Source organism: Leopardus geoffroyi, chromosome D2 (assembly GCF_018350155.1).
Source record: "Leopardus geoffroyi isolate Oge1 chromosome D2, O.geoffroyi_Oge1_pat1.0, whole genome shotgun sequence".
Taxonomy (NCBI): domain Eukaryota; kingdom Metazoa; phylum Chordata; class Mammalia; order Carnivora; family Felidae; genus Leopardus; species Leopardus geoffroyi.
The window spans coordinates 52,270,729-52,283,650 of NC_059334.1; positions in this window are offsets into that span (position 1 = coordinate 52,270,729).

Consider the following 12,922-nt stretch of genomic DNA (forward strand, 5'->3'; position numbering starts at 1 on the left):
GTAGGTGAGCTGGAAAAGAATAGCTGTGGGGGATTTGATCAGGATCTGACCAAGAGGCAGGGATTGCCAAGTGGCTCTAAGAGTCTCCACTGCAACTGGAGAGGCTCCTGCTGCACGCAGTGAAAAGGAGACGGCCTTCCCCTCCCGGATCACAACCGCTGGAGAGCCATTTTTTGGCCTGTGGAGAGACTGGGGCAAGTTCGGCAAGCGACCGAACAGGTGAGAGTTATAGGGGAGACACTCCAGCCAAACAAGACTTCCCAGAACAGACGATGAGAGGCTGAGAGCTCACAGGGTCTCATCACTCCTCCCTGGGAAACCAGACAAAGGGGCACTGCTTCTGTCTGAAGTTGGCCTCCCTCAAATCACCCAAAGTGGATGTCCAGAAAGGCTTCCTGCCTCCCCTCTGCTTGTGTAGTGGGCAAGTTATCAACTTATTGCCTCTCAGTTCCAAACATACGCTTCATTGCCTGCTCTGTGATCATTCAGGTGGGCCCTCTCAGCATTTTTCCATTGCAGCAAGCATGGTGTTACACATGATCAGCATAGGACATTGGAGGGACTCGAGGAGAAAGAGGCTTCTCTGCCTACATCCAGTATGCTTTCATCTGCTTCTTTCTGATCGCACTGCAAAACCTACGGAGCTGTGGAGTGTGGAACGTCCGTGGCGTTCCACCCCAGCCAAGAGCCCAGACCTACAATGGCTTGACAAATTCACACCCCTAGCCTGGTGACCACCTTGTGGTGGCCCTCCTGATGGAACACGGCGTATGTTCTACACACACAACATATACACACGTGCGCACACATGGGACCTGTGCACCTGTCAGCAATCACTATCTTTGTGCTGTGGGATTATGGGTAACTTGTATTTTACTATTACATATATATGTCAGGAATCAAGGCCAAAGAAAAGAGGTATGAATTCTCAAATGTCAAAAGATCATCTTTCTCCTGTCTTTTAGAAAGAAAACTTCCCCTGGGGCACCTGGGTGGTTCGGTTGGTTAAGTGTCTGACTCTTGATTTCAGCTGAGGTCATGATCTCACAGGGACGGAGCCCTCCATTGGGCTCTGCGCTGACAGCACAGAGCCTGCTTGGGATTCTCTCTCTCCCTCTCTCTGACCCTACCCACCCTCTCTCAAAATAAGTAACCTTTTTTTTTTTAAATTAAAGAAAGAAAACTTCTCCAAGTTAAGCTGGTATATATCAGTAGGTTAACTTTCCTCATGTAAGTGCGTAGAACTATTACACTGAGCTCTTATATTGGTTTGGAACACATGGAAATATACAGAAACAGAGCCGGCGCTTCAAGTCTATTTACCTGCTGCCAAGGACAATAGCAGCCCACCTGGGAGGATATTGTACACAGAAAAATACATCTTGTATTTCTTTCTTGAAACTTGGGACGTGGGAGGAGAAATGAAAAGAAATATGGAATGCAAGCACATAGGAGTAATTATATATGCAAATGTGTAGTTACTTATTCATTTGGGGTGTTTCATTTGCCCTTGCAAATGTGTATTCTGAAACCACACAGGATGAGTAGTGTATACCCTGAATCTCTACCTTAATTGCTTTATTGATTTTGGTATTCCAGGAAGAAAAGCCTCAGGAAAGACAGAGGGGTGGTATGTTGGGGATGGGGTTGCATTTGTGATCATAATTGTGCTGTAATACTTGTGAAGCCCAAATTCTCTGCCCTCTTTTCCGTGGGTTAGAAATGTTTGTCTGTAATATCAAATGAATTTATTCCTTGGCATTTAAAAGAAACACTCAAGTAACATAGTTTCAATGGTTTAAATCAATTTCAATTTCTGGGAAATGAAGGAGTGTGTGTGTGTGTGTGTGTGTGTGTGTGTGTAAATCATTTTCCAAGCCTCTTGGATTGTGCTGACACCATTGTTATTTCTTGAGAATAGATCCTTCCTAAGTCACCCACTCATATTTTGAAACTTGCCAGGATTTGAAATAACTTGATGCATTTTCAGTGCTAAAATTATCCTTGGAGGAAAAGTTCTACACACCAAACGTTACCCAAAAAAAAGGACTCTAAAAATGCTAATTTGGGGTTGTTCATGCCAGGAAGCAAGGCTGGAGAAGTGAATTCATCCCTGCCCAAGTTAGGGAGGGAAAAAAAATATCTGCTGTGCCTCTCGAAGCACAACTCTGTTACCATCGCAGCTTGGAAGCCTGCTCGTCATGCTGCTGTGTGTGCTCCTTCACCTCTCTTTGGCATTCTGATTCTTTAGCTAAGCAAAATGAGGAGTGAATCCAAGATGTCCACATCTGGTGAGTAGCTGGGGTGCAGGGATGGAATGCACAGTGAATAAATCATATTGTTAGCTAAGAAACTTTTTCTTCTTTTTAAGGCAGTTGCCATAGTCTAGAAAATGCATGACTTTCTTTAAGGAAAACTACATCGCAGGAATATTCATGTATATGAAATAGTATTGGCACCACGATTTCATGAATAATTATCGCTACTCTGATTAGGGTTAGAGGCACTGTGGTTTAGCTAATAACTTTGATCTGGCTTTAACGAGACCGTGGCTAAGCTGTTTCAGGTATAGGTGATGGTTTTTCTAAGAAGCTTCCGTTACCTGGGCTACAAAACCCACTCATTTCACATCACATCCACCAGGCACATAAATAAATGACCAAAATATGATGATTTAGAAGATTCATTTGATCACAAATACGGGTTTTGTCTTCTAGCCTTGATACTCTGTGTTTCCTCTTTCTGGAAAAGTCCCCTCTCTCCATCTTCACCACTCTCCGGCCCCTCCCTCACCTTCCACCTTCCCTCCACCCCCAGCCCCCATGCATACTTCCTTTCATTTCCCACAGGGGAAACTTCTTCCTGATTCACTTTACGTGCCCACTGCATCCCAAAGACCAACTTAAATTAGGTGCCCTTCTGGGCTCCTTCAGCACCCCCACCTATATCAGCACTTATTAAGCTGAATCGTATCTGGTTTTCTCATCTGCCTCCTCCCACCTGACTGGAGGGCTTCTGGAGGGCAGTGATCGATGCTTTAATCCTAGCATTTTATTCGGCACAGAGTAGATTCTCAGTAAACGATGGTCAAGAGATGTTAAAATGCTGTGCCTCACAGGACTGGCCGAAGATCCAATGAAGTGAGGCAAAGGAGATTGAGTTTCAAATGGCAAAGCCCTTTCTAAGTGTTAGATAGTTTTGACAAAATGGAATATACAAAAAAGTTGTTCTGTTGTGCTCATGTTTAAGTGGAAGTTTGGAACAGCCTACGCTTGTTACAATGAATAAAGGGAGTTGGGAAGGGAACGGATCTTTGCTCATCGTTTTCTCTGTGCCGCACACTTTTTCATATATTCTTATTAATCCCTTCAGCAATCCTGGAGGCGATATCAATATCCCCATTTTATAGAGGAGGAAATTGGAGCTTATAAAGACTAAGACACTTGCCAACATCACACAGCTAATAAGTGGCAGAACCAGGATTTGATCCCCATCTGTCTGCCTTCAGAACCCACGTTTGCTCTCCTGCAGGATGATGCTGTTGCAGAGAAAAGAATCTTGGGCCATTCATAATTACCTTGCTCTTTCCTATCCTACCCATCCCCCATTCCACAGATCTGGAAAAAAAGGAGGGGGAGAGGTGGTGGGAGGCGGGGTTGTGTGTGTGTGGGGGGGGGGGGGGAGAAATTACCCAAGGGCGAAATTGCCTAAGGCATGCAACCCAGTGGTGTCTGAGATGGGGATGGCCCAGGAATCTGCACAAGTGTTGATGCCCAGAAGCCAGGAAGGTACTGCATCTTTTGCACAGCAAAAAGAAAAGGTATGCACCCATAGGGTAAATCAGCAAATCCACAAACCACTGGAGTCTGATAGTCAAATAAGTGTATTTTTCAAGCTCTGTTTTTATCCCACAAATTAAGGAACATAGGAATTTTTGTTTGTTTATTTTTCAGGTAGCCTCCAGCCCCACATGGGGCTTGAATTTAAGACCCTGAAGTTAAGAATCACATGCTCTACTGACTGAGTCAGCCAGGCGCTCCAGGGTTTAGAATTTAGAAATTCTAAAAGGGATGGTAAACAGGTGTGCCTGGGTGGCTCAGTTGGTTAAACATCCGACTTCAGGCCATGATCTCAAGGTTTGTGAGTTCAAGTCCTGGGGTCTGGGCTGTCAGTGCAGAGCATCCTTCAGATCCTCTATCTGCTCCCCCCCATCTCAAAAATAAGCATTTAAAAAAATATTTTTTAAAAAGGGGATGGTATATGTTTTCACTCTTATGTGGATCCTGAGAAACTTAACAGAAACCCATGGGGGAGGGGAAGGAAAAAAAAAATGAGGTTAGAGTGGGAGAGAGCCAAAGCATAAGAGACTCTTAAAAACTGAGAACAAACTGAGGGTTGATGGGGGGTGGGAGGGAGGGGAGGGTGGGTGATGGGTATTGAGGAGGGCACCTTTTGGGATGAACACTGGGTGTTATATGGAAACCAATTTGACAATAAATTTCATATATTAAAAAAAGGGGGGGATGGTAAAACAAAGTCAGTATTATATATCCAAGAAGGGGAGGTTGAGAACCATAGCACATGTTATAACAATAGTCTGGATTATTATTAAGAACACAGTCACTTACATATTATTATATTAATTGTATTATATTATATATAATGTTATATATATTATTATAATCATGATAGATATAATCAGGGTAGAACAAAATCTTGATTATGATATATAGGCCTATCTGCAGTAAGTTTGGGAAATGTTTTGTGGGTATTACATGGGGAGGTAGGATTATTTTAACATCAGGCTGAAGCACGTTTGAACCTCACATGGGAGGCACCTAGCCATCACCAGAACATCCTGTGTATTCTAATAGCTAATAAAGGACCAGCTTCCTTTACTCAGGCTGCTCCTTCAGCGGTGAAGGAACACACACACACACACACACACACACACACACACACACACACTTCTCAAAAACTCCTATGCATTTTTGGAGGTGCTGCTCCAGTATTATGTGTCTGAAAAGCCCTTCCAGACATACTTAGGGAGAATTAGTTACTACTGTCTCCTCTGCGTGCTCATGCATCTTTGTACATACTTCTGCTGTAGTTCCGTTTCACACTGTGCTATGGTTAATGTCCTTACTGCTGGGCCAAGAAATCAACAAGAGTAAGGACTAGGTCTTAGCATCTCTCTGTTCTCAGAGGTGATCTCTGAGTGCTATGCAGTAGATGCTCAATAAATGTTAAGAAAGACGACCTAAAAGGAAATGTTTACTGCACTTTATACCCTCTTGCACCACTAGAGGGCAATGTAATCAAGATTACTGAACACCACTGTTGTAGTTGCAGATGAATAGATTGGTTTCTTGTTTTTGTTTTGTTTTGGCCATGCCTTTTAATGAATTCTGTACTTCAGGGTGAGCAAACATTTCACAAGTGTAAAAAGAACACTTGAAATAGAGGCTAAGTGCTGGAGTGCCGAGGAGTCTAGGGATTAAGTCCCTGGCCTGGCAAGAAGAAACCACCGGCTACAAATGGGATTAGAGATGCTCCTTAGCCCTCTCAGACGTGAAGCGGCGATCTGAAACACTGCTGCTACCTCTTTTCACATTTTTACATGCTTGATCCTCCACATTAACCCCAGGGTGAAGTTAAGCATCACTGCGTTTAAGGGAAATCTGAGGGATAAGGGAATTACATTTATGGGGTGCGTGCTAAGGGGATACAAATTGAGCGCAACTTTCAGTCTAAGTAGTTTCTACATGTCCGTTCTGAGGCATAGCAATTCCACAGCTGGTTTTCCTCCTGTTCTCATTTCAGGCCCTTGGCAGGACAAGAATTCGAGGGGCAAGTTTCTCATGAGACATCTCCTCTGTCAAATGTAATATGCTTTGGAGGAAACTCCACTCAGTGACCATTGCCGTGGTGCCAGAAGATACCTCCAGGAACCCTTTCCAGGTCTCTTCCACCACAGGGAAGCTCTCCACCCTTTTAGCTCCCATAGTGTTTGCTCCCCGTGAGAGCCCCCGTCACACTCCACCTTGTACTGTATTTACGCGGGTACCTGCGTCTGCCCCCCTCCTAGACTGTTACTCCTGTAGGGCCAAGGCGGGTTTCTTCATCCTCATAGTCCAAAGAGTGTCTGTTAATACCTTACATATAGTAGGCGTTCAGTACATTTTGTTTCATTAAACCAAACGGAAATGAGTTTGTGTTCCACTAACCATGAATCTGAACCTATTTTTTTTTAATTATTTAATTTTTTTTAAAGCCTGATTTTTTTAAGTCTATTTCCACTTTCTTTTCACACAGCTGACTTAGCGGCAGCACCTGTCAGATTTAAATTTGGATAGATGCTTGTTTGATTGAAAAATTTTTTATCACAAACATTTAAAACCGGTCCAAGATTTAATTAACAGTTACATACTTATTTGGCCTAACTAGTTCCCTCATCTGTATATTTAATGGTGAGGTGTGGACAAAAATAATAGCTTTTTTTAAAAAAAGAAAAAAACAAGTTAATAACTAATGTCCCTTTTCTTACTGTCTCCTGCCCATTAAAGCTGTGGTTTGAATGATTTAGCCAATCTAACTGCATTTCGAAATACAAACAAGTTTATTATTGTCTAATGTATTCAAAACATAGATCATTGGCAAAGCGTTGAATAACTGTGGTTATAGTACAGACTTGATATAATTCTAGCTCAAATCATTTATTTGTCTCAGGTTCTGTTCTTAATATTGGGCCTAACGGGAATAACTTCTAGGGGGGCTGAAAACGGAGAAACTTGATGGTTATCAAGATTAAGTAAACCTGTGTAGCAGTACTTAATAATAAATGGGTGACTTAATATAGGCTTTAAAATTTGGAAATAGCTTACAGCTTAATATAGGCTTTCAAAATGCTTCCTGTGTCTAGAGACCCTCTTTGTCTAGGTAACCAGTGCACTAGAGGCATTCTGTGGTCCCTTCTACCTTAAATATGCTGGCATTTTTCTCGGCCGTATCAATTCTATGACAAGGCAAAAAATTACCACAAACTTAGCTGCTTAAGACAATACCCATTTTGATCTTACAGTTTTGTAGGTCAGAAGTCTAGGCAGGCCTTGGGTGAGTTCTCTGCTTGGGGCCTCACAAGGCTGACGTCAAGGTGTCGGCCAGCTGGCCCTCCCGTGGAGGCCCTGGGAAGAACCCCCTTAGGAGCTCATTCAAGCTGTTGCTAGAATGCAGGTAGTTGCAGTTGTAGGGCTGAGGTCTCTGTTTCCTGGCTGGCAGTCACTGAGTCCTCTTGCTCAGCTCCTGAAGGCCACTTAAAACTCCTTCTTGTGGGGGAAGGCCACGATGGCACGTGAAATCCTTCCCGTACTTGAATCTTTCTGACTTCCGCCACCAGCCAGAGAAAGCGCTCCATTTTTCAGGACCCATGGGATTAGATGAGAGCCAGCTGCATAATCGCCCTATTTAAGGTCAGCTGTGCCACATAGCACAATCACAAGTGTGGCATCTCATCACATTCATGGGGGCTGGATATCAGCGCGGGACCTCTTTGAGGATCATTTCAGAAATTCTGCCTTCCATACTGACCAATGGAATTTCCACCTCAAGCAGTCAGTCACGGGGGCACCTTTGCTGTCAGACAGGAAGGTTTCACCCACGCCAGAGACAAGGTTTTCAGAATCATATAAGATTATTTTATTTCATTAAATGGACGTCTTTTAAAAGTGCCTGTTGGAATTTTATAGAATCCTTTCTAAGATTGTTTTGGTCCCTTTTCCTTCATGTCATTTCCTCAGAAAACATTCCCTTTTTAGGGAGATAATAGGTTAATCACAGATACAATAAGCAGCTTCAAGTAAAAAGAATATTCATATTCATGAGGTGTCATTTACAGAAGTCTTTTTATGCCTAATGGTCTAAGATAGGGGTTAATAAACAATACAATTCTCTCATGAGTGGCTATTTTCATCTGCCACTCATTAAATTTTAGCATTTGGCTATTTTTATCGGCAGAGCACAGATGTGATGAGCTGGCACCTGAGAGAGGAAGATGACGATAAATGTGCAGATCACTGTTCTAGAACATTTTTTACTTTTGTGGAGTTGGAAGAGTAAAGGAACTGTTAGTTTTGTTTAAGTGTTCTGATCTGACTGTTGACTGGTTGACAGGTGACAGGTCACTTTCCACTGAGTAAACTCTACACTAAACACTACATAAAACTCATTTTCTCCACTTCACCCTGTAAGAGGCATAACAATTGTTGTCATTGTGACCGCAGCGAACCTGGCCTTTCTGGCCTTTAAAACTAGAGTTTCATCAGCAACAATGGACAAAAGAGCCTAAAATCATAATAAGGCCATCACTAAGAATGCAGCTTCCTCCTTAGAAATGGCTTTCCAAAAAAGGTTTGTAATCATGATGATAAAAGTGTATGAGTATCAAGGTAGTCATGGGACTTCTTGACTTTCACCATGAGCTTCTTTACCAATTTATTACTACTTCTATGTTGATAGCATTCCCCCCCCCCCCCTCCCCAAGAAGATGTTCTAGTGCCATTTAGTATTTTGTCACTAAGCAAAGCTCCTGCATGGTGAAAAGAAGGGTCAAAAGAAAGAAACAATGCATCAGAATGCATTAGTACAGACCCTGAAGCCAGGAACCCCTTGAAATTCTGGAAGATGTCCTCATGTTAGCGATCCTCAAGTCACAGGATACTGTTACCTTGTAGGTGATGAAATGAGTCAGTACTTCAGCTCCCTATGAAGAAAAATACAGTAGAAATAGAGTGGACCTAGGAAGGTTTAATGTACCCTCTTTGTTTTTAGAGGAAATTTACCAGGTGAGTGCTAATGACTGCCTAAATAGTGATACTGGGAGCCCCAATTCCTTATCTGTCTGCCCTTTAATAATGAACTCTAATACCTGATGTGTTTCAATAACACAGGATTTACTACAAATCTTTCCAAAATGTCCTTTGTTGCTTTCTTGACCAAAATCTGATTATAACATAGTACGTTGGCAAAGCCCACAAAGGCAGAGTCTCTGTGAAGTATTTAACATTCTTCTGTTTAATAATATTTGTTGAGCCTCTGGGCCAGAAGGTTGCAAAAGGGATTCTCTGTATCTGTTCCAAAAAACTTCCAGAGGCAATAGAAATTATTAGCCAAAGATGCTTAACTTGAATCACCACCTCAATAAGAGCTGATTATTTCAATATCTCTAGTAGAAAATGTTCTATTAAGATGTTAGGCAACAAGCAGGTGCTGGATAGGCCTTCAGTAGCAGTATTTCATTGTGGCCAAATCTGAGTTTACAACATCCTAAATGGTATGCAATTCCTCAAAAGGAATAAAATGCACCTCTATTCCTGCCACAAACATTTTTTGAGCAACTATTCTGCACTTTTTGGAGAGTAAAGAGATGAATCTGCACAATTTACTAGATATGATTGTTTAATTTCCCCATCTGTACAATGGGTTTGAGTTCTACGAAACAGAATAAAGGAAACCTTATTTAAAATAGAGTCTGGACGCACCTGGGTGGCTCAGTTGGTTAAGCCTCCAACTCTTAGTTTCAGCTCAGGTCATGATCCAGGCTCAGGTCATGATCTCATGGTTTCCTGAGTTTGAGCCCCGTGTCAGGTTCTGCACTGACACTGTAGAACCTGCTTGGCATTCTCTCCTCTTCTCTCTCTCTCTGCTCCTCCCCTCACGCTGTCTTGGTCTCTCTCAAAATATATAAACAAACTTTAAAATTGAATCTGGAGGCCAAAGGGGGGAGCGCTCATACTCTACCACTTAGTCAATCACGGATGCAAACTTGGAAGAATCCTACTTTACTACTCCCACGGGAGGAGGTAGAAAGAATTTCTCCTTGCCCAGCAACTAGCTCAGCCAATAAGAAAATACCACAATTCGGCCAATGAGAAACTGTCATTAGCCTGAACTCTCCATTTCCTCCAATGGACGTTAGTTCAAAGCAGCTGCTCCCAACTTCCTTCTTCTCTCTATGAAGTTCCTCTCTTTTGAACTCCAGACTTGCCTATGTTTTGCCATGTCCTGGATTGCATGTCCTGGATTGCATGTCCTGGATTGCAATTCGTCTGCTATTCCCAAGTAAACTGGTTGTTTTACTTTTAAAGTCAATAGTCCCTACTCTACAGCAATATTAAAAGTGGGTTCCTGAGAAGAATACATGAGCCAATCCTTGGAAAGTGCTTAGCACAGCCTCTGGTACCCAGTACGTGCTCGTTGTTAGATTTATTAAAATGCACCACAATTCACAAAGCACTTCGTATGTTTTCTCATTTTGCCTCACAACACCCACGCAAGGATAAGGAAACTAACTCAAAGACAGAGTGATTTTGCCGAGGCCGCATAATTAGTTAAAAATTGGAAGAAACAGAAAATCCACGGTTCAAAATTCTAATTTTACTCTTTCCAATACCTTGCATTGAAATATAGAGGCACCTTTTCTAACTCTGAAGGGAAATGTTCATACTTGTACAGACGTGATTGCAATTTCCGAACTATTCATCTTAGAATTAAGACGACACATTTTACTTGATGCAGATTGTGTTTTCATAACTGAAAGAAAGGTTAAACTGGTAGAAATTCAAACAGTTTACTAGTTTGGGGATCAACTAAGACGAAAACAAAACAAAACAAACCGTGTGTGTGTGTGTGTGTGTGTGTGTGTGTGTGTACATGCACGCGTGTGCAAGTGCGTATACACACACACTGTGTGTAACAGGAATGTGTTCAGCTGCAAATGACAGAATAAGCAATTAATACTAATTTAGGCAAGATAGGGACTTGTCTCATAAAACAAGAAATTTAGATATAGGTAGTCCGAGCTGATGCATCAGTTCCACAATGTCAGGAATGTTCCAGATGTCTTCCATCTTGCCACTACACTGCCAGTGTTTTGGCATTCATCCTCATACTTGCATCCTCATGGTTACAAGATTGTAGCACCAAATCCACACATCATACACTAATTTCAGGCGGGAAAAAGGGAGCAAAACTTTGCCTAAAACACTCAGCTTACAGTTCATTGGCCTAAATTGTCATATGGCCACATGTAGCTACAAGGAAGTCCAGAAAAAAAGCCTCTTTTGATTGGGCATACTGTCATCTCAAATTGAATCAGGGTTCCGTTAGCAAGACAAAGGGGAAGAATGAATAGCAGCGTCTGCCACTTTGACTTATTTTGATGTCGTCAGCAACCTTAGAACACGTAGTTTCTTTTATTTTTTAAATGTTTATTTTTGAGAAAGAATGTGAGTAAGCAGGGGAGGGGCAGAGAGAGAGGGGGGGACAGAGGATCTGAAGCAGCCTCTGTGTTGACAGCAGAGAGCCCGATGCAGGGCTCGAACCCATGAACTGTGAGATCATGCCCTGAGTTGAAGTCGGACACTTAACCCACTGAGCCACACAGGTGCCCCAATTTTTTTAAGTTTTATTTAAGCAGTCTTTACACCCCATGTGGGGCTCAAACTTGACTCTGAGATCAAGAGTCACACACTCTTCTGAGCCAGCCAAGTGCCTCCATATAGTTTAACTTAGATTCATGAAAATTTGAAATAGGTGCATCATGCATGGGATGTTTTTGTTGTGCCATTGTTTTATTGTTGTTTTTTGTCTCACGAGTAGAAAACAAATCTAAAATTGGGGTTAAAGATTTAAAAAAGTATTTACCTACCTATACTGAGGTATCTAGGGGTGTCTATGTGTGTGTATGTGTGTGTTGACATACTACTATTCCTTTGGAGATATCGAAAGATGGAATCCAAAACCAACTTGAAACACTCCATTTTACTGCCATTCACATTTTCTTCTACGTAGCACTGGGCTAAGACAAGATGTTTGTTTCATCCACAAGTGCCGACTCCCATGAAAACCAAGTAAAAAAAAAAACTTAAAAAAGGAAGAAATTATTGAGAGTGTTAGGCTTGTTATCAGAACTCTTTAAGATCTGCCCTCATTATCGGGGAAGGTTTGCCTGCAGATATTCTAAAGAGTGAAGTTGAGAGGCAGTAAAGCCCATTAATAAAGATGCCAAACTTTTAAAAAGTTGAGATGTGACTCCAGAGCTATGCTGTGCAATAGGGTGACCATTAGTCACATGTGGCTGCTCAAATATAAATTAACTAAAATTTACAATTCAGTTCCTCAGTCACAATACCCACATGTGGCTATCGCACAGGGCAGTACAGATATAGAACACTCTCACCATTGCAGGAAGTTCCATTGGACAGTATTGGACTTTCAAGAAGCATTCAAGACCAAATTGTCTGAATGAGTACAGCCCATCACTCAGAGCATTTTTCTAATTCCTCTTCGAAAACTGTCTTCAAAGCTCTTACAAACCACACTATTTCATTTATTCTGAGCATATCAAGAGCCTCCTTAACAGCACACTCCAGATAGCGCTCCTTGAATAGGGATGCAAGGAGTAATTAGGCATGCCCCTTCTGCTCTGTGCCATGACCTACTGGGGGGAATAAATAACTAAGATGTAAGGTAATAGGTGTATAAATGTAAGTATGTACAATATGCTCTTGGAGCAGAGAGAGAGAGACAATTGATTCTAATTAGGACATTAAGAAAATGCCTTCTTTGTAAAGAATTCAAGTAAATGCTACATGAGCGAGGGGTTTCAAAGTTTTGCTTTGAAATTTTGAAACAAAGTGCTGACAAGAAGTTACGTATTTTGAAAAGGTCATTCCAGTAGGAATTGGAGCAAGTAAAACACTGAAGGCAAGACCAAGTGGCAAGCTATGGAAATAATTTGGGTTAGAGGTTGTTGAGGGCCCTTACTAGGTCAATGGCCAATGGTATCTAGAGAGAAAGAACACATTCAACAGAGGTCCGATTCAAAATTCAAAGCTTCAGTTTTGCCTCTACATAAACTTGTGCA